Here is a 14,407-nt window from a genome sequence, read left to right on the forward strand (position 1 = left end):
TTTTTTGAATTCTTATTTCTCTTTTTTTAATTTTATTTTATTTATAGTTTTAAAAAATATGGTTATGTGGAGCACAAGTTATGATTGATAACGAAAATATCACAATGACTTATTGTATTTACAGTGCACTATTATTTATATATTTTTGTATTTATTGATACAATTGCATTTGTATTTTATAATTCACGCTTGTATTTGTATTTATATTTTTATAGCTGACGTTTGTATTTGTATTTTATAATTCTACTTATATTTGTATTTTATAGTTCACATCATCATTTATATTTTGGTAGTCGTTGATACAATTGTACTTGTATTTTATAGTGCACGCTTGTGTTTATATTTATATTTTATAGCTCACACTTGTATTTGTATTTTATAGTTCTCATATTTCTTATATTTTATACGATGTATCGCCATTGATCTAACTTGCATTTTATTAATAGGAATTGAACAATACAAAAATAAAAAAATTAATTGCAATAATAAAATGTTAAACTATACAAATACAATGTTTACATTTGTATCAAATGATACATATTTATATAACTTGAACCATACACATAAAAATGACACTTTTTTTTATAGAAATACAAATGATAAACTTGACATACAAATACTAACGATATATTTGCATTGAATGACATATTACATATTAAATATTTTTGACTCAAGTAAATACAATTATTCTTTATAACTATTTGTATACAAATACAAATAATAAATTATATTCACGACTAAAGTATTCAAATATAAATAATAAATTTATTTAAAATATAGATGACACAAATAAATATAAAATTTAAAAATTAAATAAAATATAAAATACGACAACAACAATAAAAAAATGAGGGAAAAGAAAAAGGAACTACAAAAAAAATGAAAAAAAAAAAGGAGAAAGAAAGACCAAAAAGAAAAAAAAAAAACGAAACAGAGAAAAAAGAAAATAAAAAAGGATTCCAAACAAAAAAGTAATAAAAACAAAAAATAGATTAAAAACAAAAAAAAAGTGAAAGAAAAAATGAAAATAAAAAAAACAAAAAATAAAAAGGAAAAAGCAACAAAAAAGAGAGGAAAAATGGAATTAAAAAATGAAAAAGAAAAAAAAAGAAAAGGTAAGAAGATAGAAAAAAGAAAAAAATTTGTTGGCGTTTTTAATTTGATTAAACTTGTATTTGGACGGGCTGGGTTATAACCCATGACCCATAATTTAGCCCATCTTGACCCAAATATATTTGTGTAGGGTTGTGCATTAGCCCAAGTATTTGTTCAACCCATCTTGACCCGCCCAACTTCAGCCCAACTCGACAATTTGCCACCTCTACTTTAAATCAAGCTTTATGAACTATAAGTGACTTGAATTATCATGTAACCTGAAATATGTAGGAAATCTGATACCAAGGTCCGGCCACAAATCCATGAAACTTGTGCGAAAATCAGCCTCTTTCAAAAATGAATTTATCGTCGGACAAAAATTAGGAACGTCAAACGCCCTTTGCTCAGGGTTAGTTTGTATCCACCCTACCCAAAGGGAAGAGGCAGTTGATGACATCTAATTTTTGTCCTCCACGATTATGTTGGTTCTGAGTTTCTTCAATTTTAAATAAAATTACTATATTTATTTTATCCAAATGAAAAACTTTTCAAAGTATTTATTTGGATTATTTTGCCATTTTAAGAAGCAATTATATATTATCGTATTCAATTATACGAAATTATATAATTTTGTTGCTTAAATATTTATTTCATGGAATATCGAATTTTAATCAAGGATTTTCTTGAAAATAAATTTAAATGATTAAAATCTTGATTTAAATATAATTTATTCTCAAAAATAATTTATTTGGATAAATATGTGTTTGATTTTATTAAATCAAGAAGCTCACAATTAAATGAGGTATTAATTAGGGTTGCTTATCGGTTGAATTAGTTGAATAATTATGCTTATCGGTTCGGCTTATTGATTATTGATTTTTAAATAGACTAATCTGCTAGCCACCCAATAAGGCAACAATTGGTTCGGTATCAGATTAGTAATTAACAGACGATTATCGGATGGTGTAATGGATAAATTTAAGAGAGAATGAAATATCAAGCGATTATTGGTAGTTCCTCCGTTTTTTCACCGACTAAGTTGTTTGTATACTATGATTGATCTATTTATCAATATTTTAGGCTTCTTGAGTTTTGTTCGTGTAGTTATTTAATAGGTTAAAATATCGAATCAAATAAGAGTTTTCTTCTAGACCTAAAATCTATGTAGAAACATTTTTAATTACTGGATTGACAAAAAATAAATTAAAACTTTAATATTATTTGAATTTTTATGTCGTATATCAAACTTTGTGAAGGACACATTTGGATTGTTTCATTTTTATTGCGGTCTTTTATGTTGTCAAAAATAATTTATGTTTTAATTTAAGAATTAATTTCAGATTTTCTTTATATTTTAGGGAGTCTGACTGCACTTTATAGTTAGATGTCACAAGAAGTGGTATGTTATTTTCTAAACTAAGAAGTGAATAGAATAATAAATGAATTTTTATATGTTGGATTGACAAAAGATACTTATATATATAGGGGTAAAAATATAATTATACTAATTCTTAATGGGTTAACAGTTTACCCGATAAGAAAATTGAGTAATCCGTCCCCGCACCAATAAGCCATTAATTATAAAAAATTTATCCATTCTCCAACCATTAATCTGATAACCCATTATCAATTAGCCAATACACTAATTTTGCAGTTGGGTTAACGGTTACAGTTCAATTTTGAACAGCCCTAGTATTAATTCATATCGAATTTCAATTTAAGTTGGTCAATCTATTAAATATGGCCATAATTGAAATCACAATAATCACAATTGCAATACAATTGTCCAATTGATTTCCAATTAGGTCGAAAATTAAATGGATTTAGCTAAATTATAATTTAGTTGGGGTCCCTATTTTTTAAAAATAACCCCAAAATTCAATTAAATCAGCAGCCCAATTCAACAACAAGACCCGGAAACCCCAACCCAAACCAATCCCTCTCCTGACCCGGCCCATCTCCCTTCTCTCCTCCCTCAACTATACTAACAACACAACAACCGAACAACAGTCATATCGACACAGCTCAACAACGGCACAACAACAAACGGCTCCCACCCGTACGTCGGTCAATAGTCGCTATTATATATAGCAGTTACGGTAAAAAATTTCTCATTGTTGCTCTCAATAAATTTCCCCCCTCTCTCATTGTTGCTCTCAATTAATTTCCCCCTTCTCATTGTTGCGTACAATAATCCTTGTCGTCTCGTAACAAAAAGAAATCAAGAAAATGTACAACAGTGTGCCTCTTTTAATAATAATCACTTGTCTCGTAACAAAAAAAATCAAGAAGATGTACGTTTTTTCCCTTTTTTCGCTTTTTTTTTTTTTTTGATTCTGTGTTGTAATGTATTGGATTACATAAGGTTGCGTACAATAATCCTTGTAGTCTTGCACTTCTTCGGATATTGTGCATTGGGCTGGATTTTTCTTTTGGATGGTGAAATACTTATTGGGTTTTAGAGGATTAAGTGGTTGATTTTGAATTTTGGTGTAAATGATTATTGTATGATAGATGATTCTAGGCCCGACCTTGGATTTGAATACAATTTAGTGTCTCCTTTTGATTTTTTGTTTGTGTCGGTTTTGATTTTCGCTTAGATTTTTTAGCAATTGTGGTGAATTTTGGTTTCCATTATGCAATCTTAATTCGTTTGATCGGTTTTCGCTATATATGTTCTAGTTTTATCTGTTACGCATCTTAAAATGGCATCCCATCATCACATAAGGGAATCAAGTGAGCTGTGATGTCAATTAATTGGCTAGAGTAACATACAGCAAATCCCAAGTTATCTGGTACATACCAATTTTCAGGCAAATTGACTGATACACTTGTGGTTAATAGCACCTGAATTTTGGTTTCCATTATGCAATCTTAATTCGTGTGATCAGTTTGAGTTGTGATTTGATATTTATATGAAATGTTGTTGTTGTTGTTGTTACAAGGTTGGGCTTTTAATTGATACGTTTCTTTTTCTGAAATGCAGCTGGACAGGTTCATTCCCAATCGCTCTGCGATGGATTTTGACTATGCACATTACATGCTCAGTGGTGGGAAGGTTTAAAAGGAACACGTTGGAGTAAATTCTTCATCTAAAGAAGCTTACTCGAAGCTATTAGCACAAGTTTTCAACATGAACAGAATGAGAATCCTTGCTTTTAAGAATAAATCTCCACCTTCGGCTGAGAGAGTTTCTGAATCTCCATCACATATTCAACAGTCAAAAGCCGTTAAAAAGAGGAGATACATTCCCCAAGTGAGTTTTTACTTGTCTTTTCTGTTTTTGCGTGTACCCATGCTAACTGTACTTATTATATTAGTGTAAATGAATGTGTTATCTTGGCTTTTCGTTCCTAACTTAGACAATTTTTTGCTTGTTAATAGTCCGCACCCTGGATGCTCCTGTCATCCTAGATGATTTTTATCTCAATTTGTTAGACTGGGGAGCAGTAATGTTATTGCCATTGGGTTAGGGAATTCTATATAACTGTGGGATGCTTCTGATGGGTCGACTATTGAGCTTCTCACAGTTGGTGATGATTTTGGGCCGGTGACTAGCGTCAACTGGTCACCAGATGGAAGACACCTTGCAGTTGCCTTGAATAATTCGCACGTTCAGCTGTGGAACACCTTACAGGGGTCTAGCCAATTGGTAAGTGGTTTCTTTTGCCGTCTTCCTTCTTCTAGTCTAATTATTATCACAAGTCTAACGTCTTTCTTTCTACACAGCTGAGGATGTTACGAGGACACAGATTAAGGGTTGGCCACTTGATTGGAATGGTAGCCACATACTGACAACTGGAGGCATGGATAGTATGATCATCAACAATGACGTGCGTGTAAGATCCCACGTAGTTGGAACATACAAGGGACACACTCAGGAGATATGTGGATTGAAGTGGTCTGAGTCAGGCCAGCAGTTGGCTAGTGGAGGGAACTATAATTTGGTCGGGTCTCCTAACAACTCACACCAATGGATCCACCATATGACAGATCATACAGCTGCTGTAAAAGCTCTTTCCTGGTGTCCTTTCCAGAGTAACATGGTTGCCTCAGGTGGTGGCGTTGGAGATCAGTGCATCAAGTTTTGGAACACCAATACCGGGGCATGCTTGAACACTGTCAATACAGGTTCACAAGTCTGTTCCTTGCTTTGGAATAGACACGAGCGTGAGCTTTTGAGTTCTCACGGCTTTACTGACAACCAGCTCACTGTTTGGAAGTATCCTTCTATGACGAAAATTTCAGAACTTTTCAATCACACATCAAGAGTTCTTCATAAGGATGAGGTATGCTTTGTTAACCAATAATGCCACATTGTGTTTGTTTGTGCTCATATTTCGCTGTGCCGTACTGACTTTTCTTCTCAACGTTTCAGAGTCCGGATGGCTATACCGTGGCGACTGCAGCAGCGGACGAGACACTAAGATTATGGAATGTTTTTGGGAATCCTGAAGAGAATAAGCCTGTGCTAAAGAGAAAGCTAGAGCCATTTTTTGACTTGGCACGCATTAGATGAAGTAGCAAATGTAGTTTTGTTACATGTTATATATAGAAAGACAGTTTAGGGTAATTTTTTGTAGTATGCCATTTTTGTATTAGGAGTATAATCTTCTGAAAGTTAATAAATAGAATTGTGTATATACTACAAGCAATTGTTCTTGCATCTTTGGGGTTGTGATAAATCACATGCACTCGAGGATGTGATCTAACGGTCAACAAAACAAAAAGAATCGTGGAAGATCAATGTTTTAGTAGATTTAAAAGCAGTCTTTGTAATTTTGCTTTATTTAAGTAGGTTTCGATAAACAAAGTTATTTGACACATGTTAAAATCGAATCGAGAGTGAGAGTTGTCAAGCAGGTCCTACTAATAGACTGGCAAATAGGTTTCTATAAATAGCTTATAAGTAGGTTTCTTCGAGAATTTTACAAATAACTTTGCAAATTACTTCGGTTTTTCTATAAATAAAAATCTAACTTAGTTCATTTTTCAACAAGAAAAGTTTTAGCATAAATAAAATTCTCTCTTAAAGGATAGCTCGCACTAAAGCTTTCGCTATGCGCAGGATTTGAGGAAGAGCCCCACCACAAAGGTGTATTGTACGCAATCTTACCTAACATTTCTGTCAGAGGCTATTTTCAAGACTTGAACCCATGACCTCTTGATCACATAATACCAACTTTACTAGATACTTGAAGGCTTCCCTTCAAAATTCTCTCTCATTGTATTGTAAATTTTATTGTTATTTCATCGATAAAACTAACTTTATCACTACCCTTTTGATAAAACAAAATATAATCACATTAACTTTTTTTTGAAAGATAACAAGAGAGAAAGAGATGCTTACATCAATTGGACCACAACAAAACAAAGACATGGCCCCCCATACTCCAAGGTCCCCTCAAACATCAACCCCCTACATACTTATTCCCATGTCCCAGTGCTTCCCTTAATCTCAACAATCAACACTTAATAAACTCTTCGTCAACTCCCCCTAAATCCCTCCTTAAACCCCATTTTTCCATTGCTAATACCATAATGTCCACCTTCAAATTTCCATTTGATTAGTTCTTAGTTACCACTTAATCAACCCTATTTCCCAAAACCCCTCGTTAAACCTTTTCTTTCGATATATTCATATTATAATATTCATACTTAGCGAGTTCGCTAGGAAGTACTAGGAGAGTGGTACCTTTAGGATCACTCTACGAGTAAATAATATGGTAAAGCTTGACTAAATTAGAATTCGCATCACGAAATCACATACGGGGTAAACCTTAAACCTCAATTTTCTATTGCTAATATCCGTTTATTTTTACCAACCTACTATTTCAAAAATTAATTTTCACTTTTATGGGCACTTTTAACTATATCAAAAAAATAATACTTTATTCTCAACATAAATTACTTACTTTTTCAAAACTTATACACTTTCCATTTCAAAAAGAATGATTTACTTTTTGTTTTAGTTCCGTTTAAAAAAGAATGAGCCCTCTCCCTTTTTTGATAATTTTTTATTTTTAACTTTCTAAGACTATAAAATTGAAAGATATTTTGATACATTTGACATATTTTTAATTTAATATTAGAAGATTTAAAAATTTCTTTATTTTTCTAAAATTTTATGTCAAGTCAAACTAGTTCATTATTTGTTAAACGGAGGTAGTAACTATACATCAATTAATATTACATGTGTTAATCACCACTTAATCAAAATCCCCATTTCCCCCTCAACAATTACTACAACTACTACAAGCAAGTACACTCTTCTCTCTCTTCATTCACTTTTTTCTCTGTTCTTCTTGCAGGTTTATCCAACAAAACCCTAGACCTGCCCCCCCCCCCCCTTATTTTAGGTAACCCCAACAACCTCTAACCGCCACCCCCACCCCCGCCCCACCCCCTTCACACACAGTTTCACTCAAAACACACGAAAAAAGAAGAACTTTTCTTGATTTTCTTCAGGATTTTCTTGATTCTTGTATTTTAGCTATTGGGTTAGGGGAATTCTGTATATTTGTGGGATGCTTCTGATCGGTTGACTATTGAGCTTCTCACGGTTGGTGATGATTTTGGGCTAGTGACTAGCGTCAGCTGGTCACCAGATGGAAGACACCTTGCAGTTGCCTTGAATAATTCGCACGTTCAACTGTGGGACACCTTGCGGGGGTCTAGCCAATTGGTAAGTGGTTTCTTTCGCCGTCTTACTTCTTCTAGTCTAATTATTATCACAAGTCTAACCTCTTTCTTTCTACACAGCTGAGGACGTTACGAGGACACAGATTAAGAGTTGGGTCACTTGATTGGAATAGCCACATACTGATCATGGATAGTATGGATAGTATGATCATCAAGAATGACGTGCGTGTAAGATCCCACGTAGTTGAAACATATAGGGGACACTCAGTAGATATGTGGATTGAAGTGGTTCGAGTAAGGCCAGCAGTTGACTAGTGGAGGGAACAATAATTTGGTCCCTACATGGAGCCTATCGATGGGGTCTTCTAACAAGTCACACCAATGGATCCACCGTATGAATATATTATATTTCGCTCGATTTACTAGTTGCATTAGTGTACATGTCTGTCTATGTCAGAGGCGAAGCCAAAATTTCAACATAAATAGATTATTTGAGCAAAAAGCTACTGGTTCGGCCAAACATACAGGCTGACTTCTATTTTTTTGGAGAATTCATTTTAGATACCTATTGATTGGGTAAGTGCATCATTATTAGCACCCTGAACCTGATTTTGAGTTTCGACTATAGCATCTTAAAATCATAACTTTAGACAAAGTCTTAGAACTATTATTGTGTTCTTTGGTTTTGATTTTTTTTCTCTTTCCATATTTGAGATGGAAGTGTGAGAGGTTGTTTAGGGATGTATTCAGGCGAGGTAGAGGTAGATCTAAGAAATATTGGAAGGTGGTGATTAGACACGACAGAGAGCAATTTCAGCTTACCGAGGACATGACCCTAAATAGGAAGGTGTGGAGGAGGCAGATTAAGGTAGAAGGATAGTAGGAACAAGTGTGTTAATGCGAGTAGGTAGGAAGACTTTGTTATCTGAGTTAGTAGCTATGGTACTAGTATTGTTTCAGAATGGTGTATCGTTTGTTGTATTACTTGGTGAATCTTGTCTATGGTATTATTTTAGAATGGTGTATCGTTTGTTGTATTACTTGGTGAATCTTGTCTATGGTATTATTGGGTGTGGTTATTTCTATTATATCTTGTCCTTTTACTGTTCCTTTTCTAGATTGTTTTATCTTGAGCCGGGGGTTTATCGGAAACAGTCTCATTAGTGGTATGGATTGCGTACACTTATCCTCCCCAGACCCACTATAGGGAATATAATGGGTATGTTGTTGTTCCTTCTGTTATTCTCTTATGGGCGGTGGCTCCGGTGGAGCCACCTAGTGGTTAGGGGGTTCGAACCCCCTTCGATAAAAAATTATGTTATTTATACATGGTTAAAATTATTTTTTTTATGTATATATAGTTGATGTCGAACCCCCTTCGGCTAGTTCGTATGCTTACTTTTTTTTATTTTGAACCCCTTAGTAAAAATTCTAGCTCCGCCACTGTTTATGGGAATGACTAGACTTATTGTTTGTTCTGTTAATCTCTTATGGTAATAATTAGACTTTTTGTTTCTTCTGTTATTCTCTTACGGGGATAACTAGTCTTTTTGTTTGTTCTAGGAAAACTTCGTGAGAGTTACAATTGCTTGAAATTAACGAAAACCTATGTTGACTGCGATATAATTAGTTGGTACAAATTTGAACAAGAGCTCATGCTGCGTAAACTTACCGGAGACTCATTTGAAATGCTATTTCTATTTGTATCATACTTTCTTGCTCTCTCTTTCATTTTTGAGCATAGTGTTTAGGACTAACTATGATCTTTGACTTTATTGCTTTAAACTCTCAATGCAGGGAACAAAAAGATACGATTGATTGGTGTAACTGAATTATGCAGCACTTCATCTGTTTGCATTGGTAGAGCAAATCCAGTTGTTTAATCGCGAAAAATGGGACTAGGAGAATTGTTTGCACGGCCTCAGTGCTGGTGCAAGAGGAGAGTCGACAGAGACAGTGTATGGCCAGGGACACTTTCATCCGGTCCTATCTTCGCAAACTGTCCCCTTATCAGCCCATTTTGCCTTTACAGGTGAGTATGTAGGATCCACGTCTTATTTTGTTGTTGTATGGTTGATTACATTTGTTTACTTAATTTACATTTGTTGAATCATTCACTTAACTAGAAAGGTCAAATGGCTATTAAAAAGTTCGTTTATAATTTTCCTTCTCTGTTGTTGTTAGGCATAACATGTAAAGTTCTCTCTCGATATCTCTCGTAATAAACATGGTTTCTCTTTAAGGATTGAATTACGTGTCTACTATATAAATAAAAGGCGTTGTGAGGAAAATCTGATATGTTTGATGTTTCTTGTTTGTCTCGTCATTTATTTGGGATATAATCATATAACTAGTTAATAATCACACGCAATTGGAATTATGTGTTAATGTGATGTTTTCTTTATTTTTTTGTTGCATCTAAACAATTGCTCGCAACTGTACAGGTGTTCTCTTTAGCACAGGCTTATTCTCTTCAAGAATTCCAAAATTATTCTTCATCTTAGTGTCTCATCTGCTGCTGCAGTTGCCACGGTATAGCCATCCGGACTCGGAAACATGTCGAGAAGAAAAGTCAGCAAGGCATTGCAAAATATGAGCATAAACGAACACAATGTGGTGTTATTGGTTAGCGAATCATACCTGAGCCATATGAAGAACTCTTGATGTGTGACCGAAAAGTTCTAAAAGTTTTCGTCACAGGATACTTCCAAACAGTGAGCTGGTTGTCAGTAAAGCTGTGAGAACTCAAAAGCTCGCGATCGTGTTTGTTCCAAAGCAAGGAACAACCTTGTGAACCTGTCTTGACAGTGTTCAAGCATGCCCCGGTATTGGTGCTCCAAAACTTGATGCACTGATCTCCAACGCCACCACCTGAGGCAACCATGTTACTCTGGAAAGGACACCAGGAAAGAGCTTTTACAGCAGCTGTATGATCTGTCATACGGTGGATCCATTGGCATGAGTTGTTAGGAGACCCCATCGATAGGCTCCATATATGGACCAAATTATCGTTCCCTCCACTAGCCAACTGCTGGCCTGACTCGGACCACTTCAATCCACATCTCCTGGGTGTGTCCCCTGAATGTTCCAACTACGTGGGATCTTACACGCACGTCATTGTTGATGATCATACTATCCATGCCTCCAGTTGTTAGTATGTGGCCATTCCAATCAAGTGAGCCAACCCTTAATCTGTGTCCTCGTAACGTCCTCAGTTGTGTAGAAAGAAAGATGTTAAGACTTTTGATAATAATTAGACCAGAAGAAGGAAGACGACGAAAGAAACCACTTACCAATTGGCTAGACCCTGCAAGGTGTCCCACAGCTGAATGTGCGAATTATTCAAGGTGTCTTTCATCTGGTGACTAGCGCCGGCCCAAAATCATCACGAACCGTGAGAAGCTCAGTAGTCGACCCATCAGAAGCATTCCACAGATGTACAGAATTCCCCTAACCCAATGGCAATAACGTTACTGCTACCCCAGGCTAACAAATTCAGCTGTTAAAACTTTTCTCCTCGTAAAATGACTTGAGTTAGCTTTTTATTTATAAAAAAATCGAAGTAATTTGCAAAGTTATTTGTAAAATGCTGGAAGAAACCTACTTATTTGCAAGTCTCTTAGCAAGACCTGCTTGACAACTCTCACTTTCGACTTTCATCATGTAAAGAAAAAAAGATCATGAAATTCGATTTTAAAGTCTCAAATAACTTTGTTAATCGAGACCTAAATAAATAAAGCAAAATTACAAAGGCTTCTTTTAAATCTACTAAAACATTGATCTTCCGTGATTCATTTTAGTTTACTTGATTGTTAGACGAAGTCCTTGAATGCATGTGATTCATCACAAACCCCAAAGATCCAAGAGCAATGCATGTGATTCATCACAAACCCCAAAGATCCAAGAGCAATTGCTTGTAGTATATACACAATTCTATTTATTTACTTTCAGAAGATTTCAAAAAATTTCCCTAAACTTTCTATATATGTAACAAAAATACATTTGCTACTTTCTCTTAAACAACTCCAGCACTTATCTAATCTGTGCCAAGTCAAAAACTGGCTCTAGCTTTCTCTTTAGCACAAGGCTTATTCTCTTCGGGATTCTCAAAAACATTCCATAGTCTTAGTGTCTCGTCTGCTGCTACAGTCGCCACGGTATAGCCATCCGGACTCTAACATGTCGAGAAGAAAAGCCAGTAAGGCACTGCGAAATATAAGCATAAACGAACACAATGTGGTGTTATTGGTTAGCGAATCATACCTGAGCCATATGAAGAACTCTTGAGGTATGACCGAAAAGTTCTGAAAATTTCGTCATTGAAGGATACTTCCAAACAGTGAGCTGGTTGTCGGTAAAGCCGTGAGAACTCAAAAGCTCGTGCTCGTGTCTGTTCCAAAGCAAGGAACAAACTTGTGAACCTCTGTTGACAGAGTTCAAGCATGCCCCGGTATTGGTGTTCCAAAACTTGATGCACTGATCTCCAATGCCACCACCTGAGGCAACCATGTTACTCTGGAAAGGACACCAGGAAAGAGTGGATACATTGGTGTGAGTTGTTACGAGACCCCATCGATAGGCTCCATACCTGGACCAAATTATTGTTCCCTTCACTAGCCAACTGCTGGCCTGACTCAGACCACTTCAATCCACATATCTCCTGGGTGTGTCCCCTGTATGTTCCAACTACGTGAGATCTTACGCGCACGCCATTGTTGATGATCATACTATCCATGCCTCCAGTTGTCAGTATGTGGCCATTCCAATCAAGTGAACTAACCCTTAATCTGTGTTTAACTGTATTTAAATTGTATTTAATTACAAACCCTTAAAATCTTCATCTGTTTGTCTAATATTTTTACTTGACATAACGAAAACTCATCCGAATGAGCATGTTATATCCACATTACATAATATATAAATAACATAATTTTCAGTAGAAACACATCACTTAAAAGCACAAAAAATGTCAGAACAGTATCAACTGATTCAGCAACCTAGATTTGTAGAAAAAACTTGAGAAAAAAATGCATGTTCTCACCCATGCAAATTGCTTTTATATATCTGAAGAATATCTTCCACTTTGCACAAAAGGGGATACGTCCAAAAAGTAATATTTATAATAAATTTTAACGTGTACCTGTTAATCGCAATCGCTGCAATTTTCTTTCAGATCCATAGGAAGTAGCATTCAGGCCTAAACATTCCAAAAAATCGTACTTAGAGCATCGTTAAGTACGCAACAACTAAGAGCATCATTAAGTAGGCAACTACTAAACTATTAGTGGTAGAAGAAGAGATTGCTGCGGGAATCCACTCATGTCCAAAAACCGGTCACTACTCTCCAACATGTAAATGTGAGGAATGTAAGGGTTATACATCATATAATTAGGAGGGAATAGTTCGTTTATTAAAGGATGGAGAATTTTACAGTGTATTCATTATCAAAACCACTGATCCTTTTGATGAAAAGACACATCATTAGTACCAACAACAAAGTGATAAATTGGTTGAAAATATAACTTTCCATGATCTGTATAAATGTTGGCCTCTACAGGACATGTGTAACACTAAGAAAGTTTGAGCATAGGAAAGTAAAAGCTACTACTAACCTTAAGAAAGTTTGAGCATAGGAAAGTAAAAGCTACTACTAACCTAACAGAACCAATAGCCCATAGGTGAATAAAGGGCACATTTAGAATAAGATTTGTATGTGTTTTACTGCACAACTACCACTAACCCTACTATAATGTGAACATGAAAGCTAATGCATAGAAAACTATAAACTGCTTATCCAGGAAAAAAAGAAAAAGAAAGAAATTCAATGTAACTTGTGGAAGTATCATCCAGATATTTCAACGTATAATCCTTCCTTCCCAAAAAAAAATAGTTGCTCTCCACCAGATGGCTTTTGCAAGAGTTTCACTCAGATGACAACAAAAGCAGCATTTTAAATTATAATCAAGGGACATGATTCTCAAAATGAATATAAGGAATACAACATAAATCCAACTAGCTTTTAGAACTGCATTTGATCTTACCTATCGTAATCCCGCATTCGATGAAGATCATCTTCATCCCGATCTCTGGTCCTCTCCCTCTCTCTCCTATCACTCTGTTCCCTATGACGATCTCTGTGATGACGATCACGGTCCTTCTCCCTCTCTCTGTCCCTATCCCTATCTTTGTCCCTTTCTTTACCTCTGTCTCTGTCTCTCTCTATTCCTGTCCCTGTCCTGGTCTTTATCACTTCCTCTCTCTCTCCCCTTCTCCCTGCTTCTTGATGAGCCCCTTTCTTTCTCGGAGTCACGAGAAGTATGCTGGAATAGGCAGAATGGGAATAAAATGTTAGTCAGTGAAGACAACTACAAAACTTACATATATTATATATTAAAAAACCTAAGGATGGCAAACCATACAGATGATGCATGGTCAGGATAAATTTGATTTATCTGTATGGTTAGAATACTTAATTCGATTAAATATTCTATCCTAAACGTACATGTGTAACACCCCACATTTTGAGCTAGAACGTAAACCGTCATTTCTATGCGTAGATGTTCCAAAAGCCATTAATTTGATGTAGTTATAGTGTGTTAATCAATTATGTAGTGTGTGAATCTAGTTGAGCATGAATTGAGATCATAGAGGTCCCTTAACTCAAGGACGA

The 14,407-nt window shown here is 35.3% G+C and overlaps 1 pseudogene; it reads left to right on the forward strand.

Moving 5' to 3' along the window:
• Window positions 1–2,479: 2,479 nt before the first annotated feature.
• LOC107864869 lies at window positions 2,480–5,816 on the forward strand (annotated as a pseudogene).
• Window positions 5,817–14,407: the final 8,591 nt, after the last annotated feature.

The sequence above is a fragment of the Capsicum annuum genome, chromosome 3 (assembly GCF_002878395.1).
Source record: "Capsicum annuum cultivar UCD-10X-F1 chromosome 3, UCD10Xv1.1, whole genome shotgun sequence".
Taxonomy (NCBI): Eukaryota; Viridiplantae; Streptophyta; class Magnoliopsida; order Solanales; family Solanaceae; genus Capsicum; species Capsicum annuum.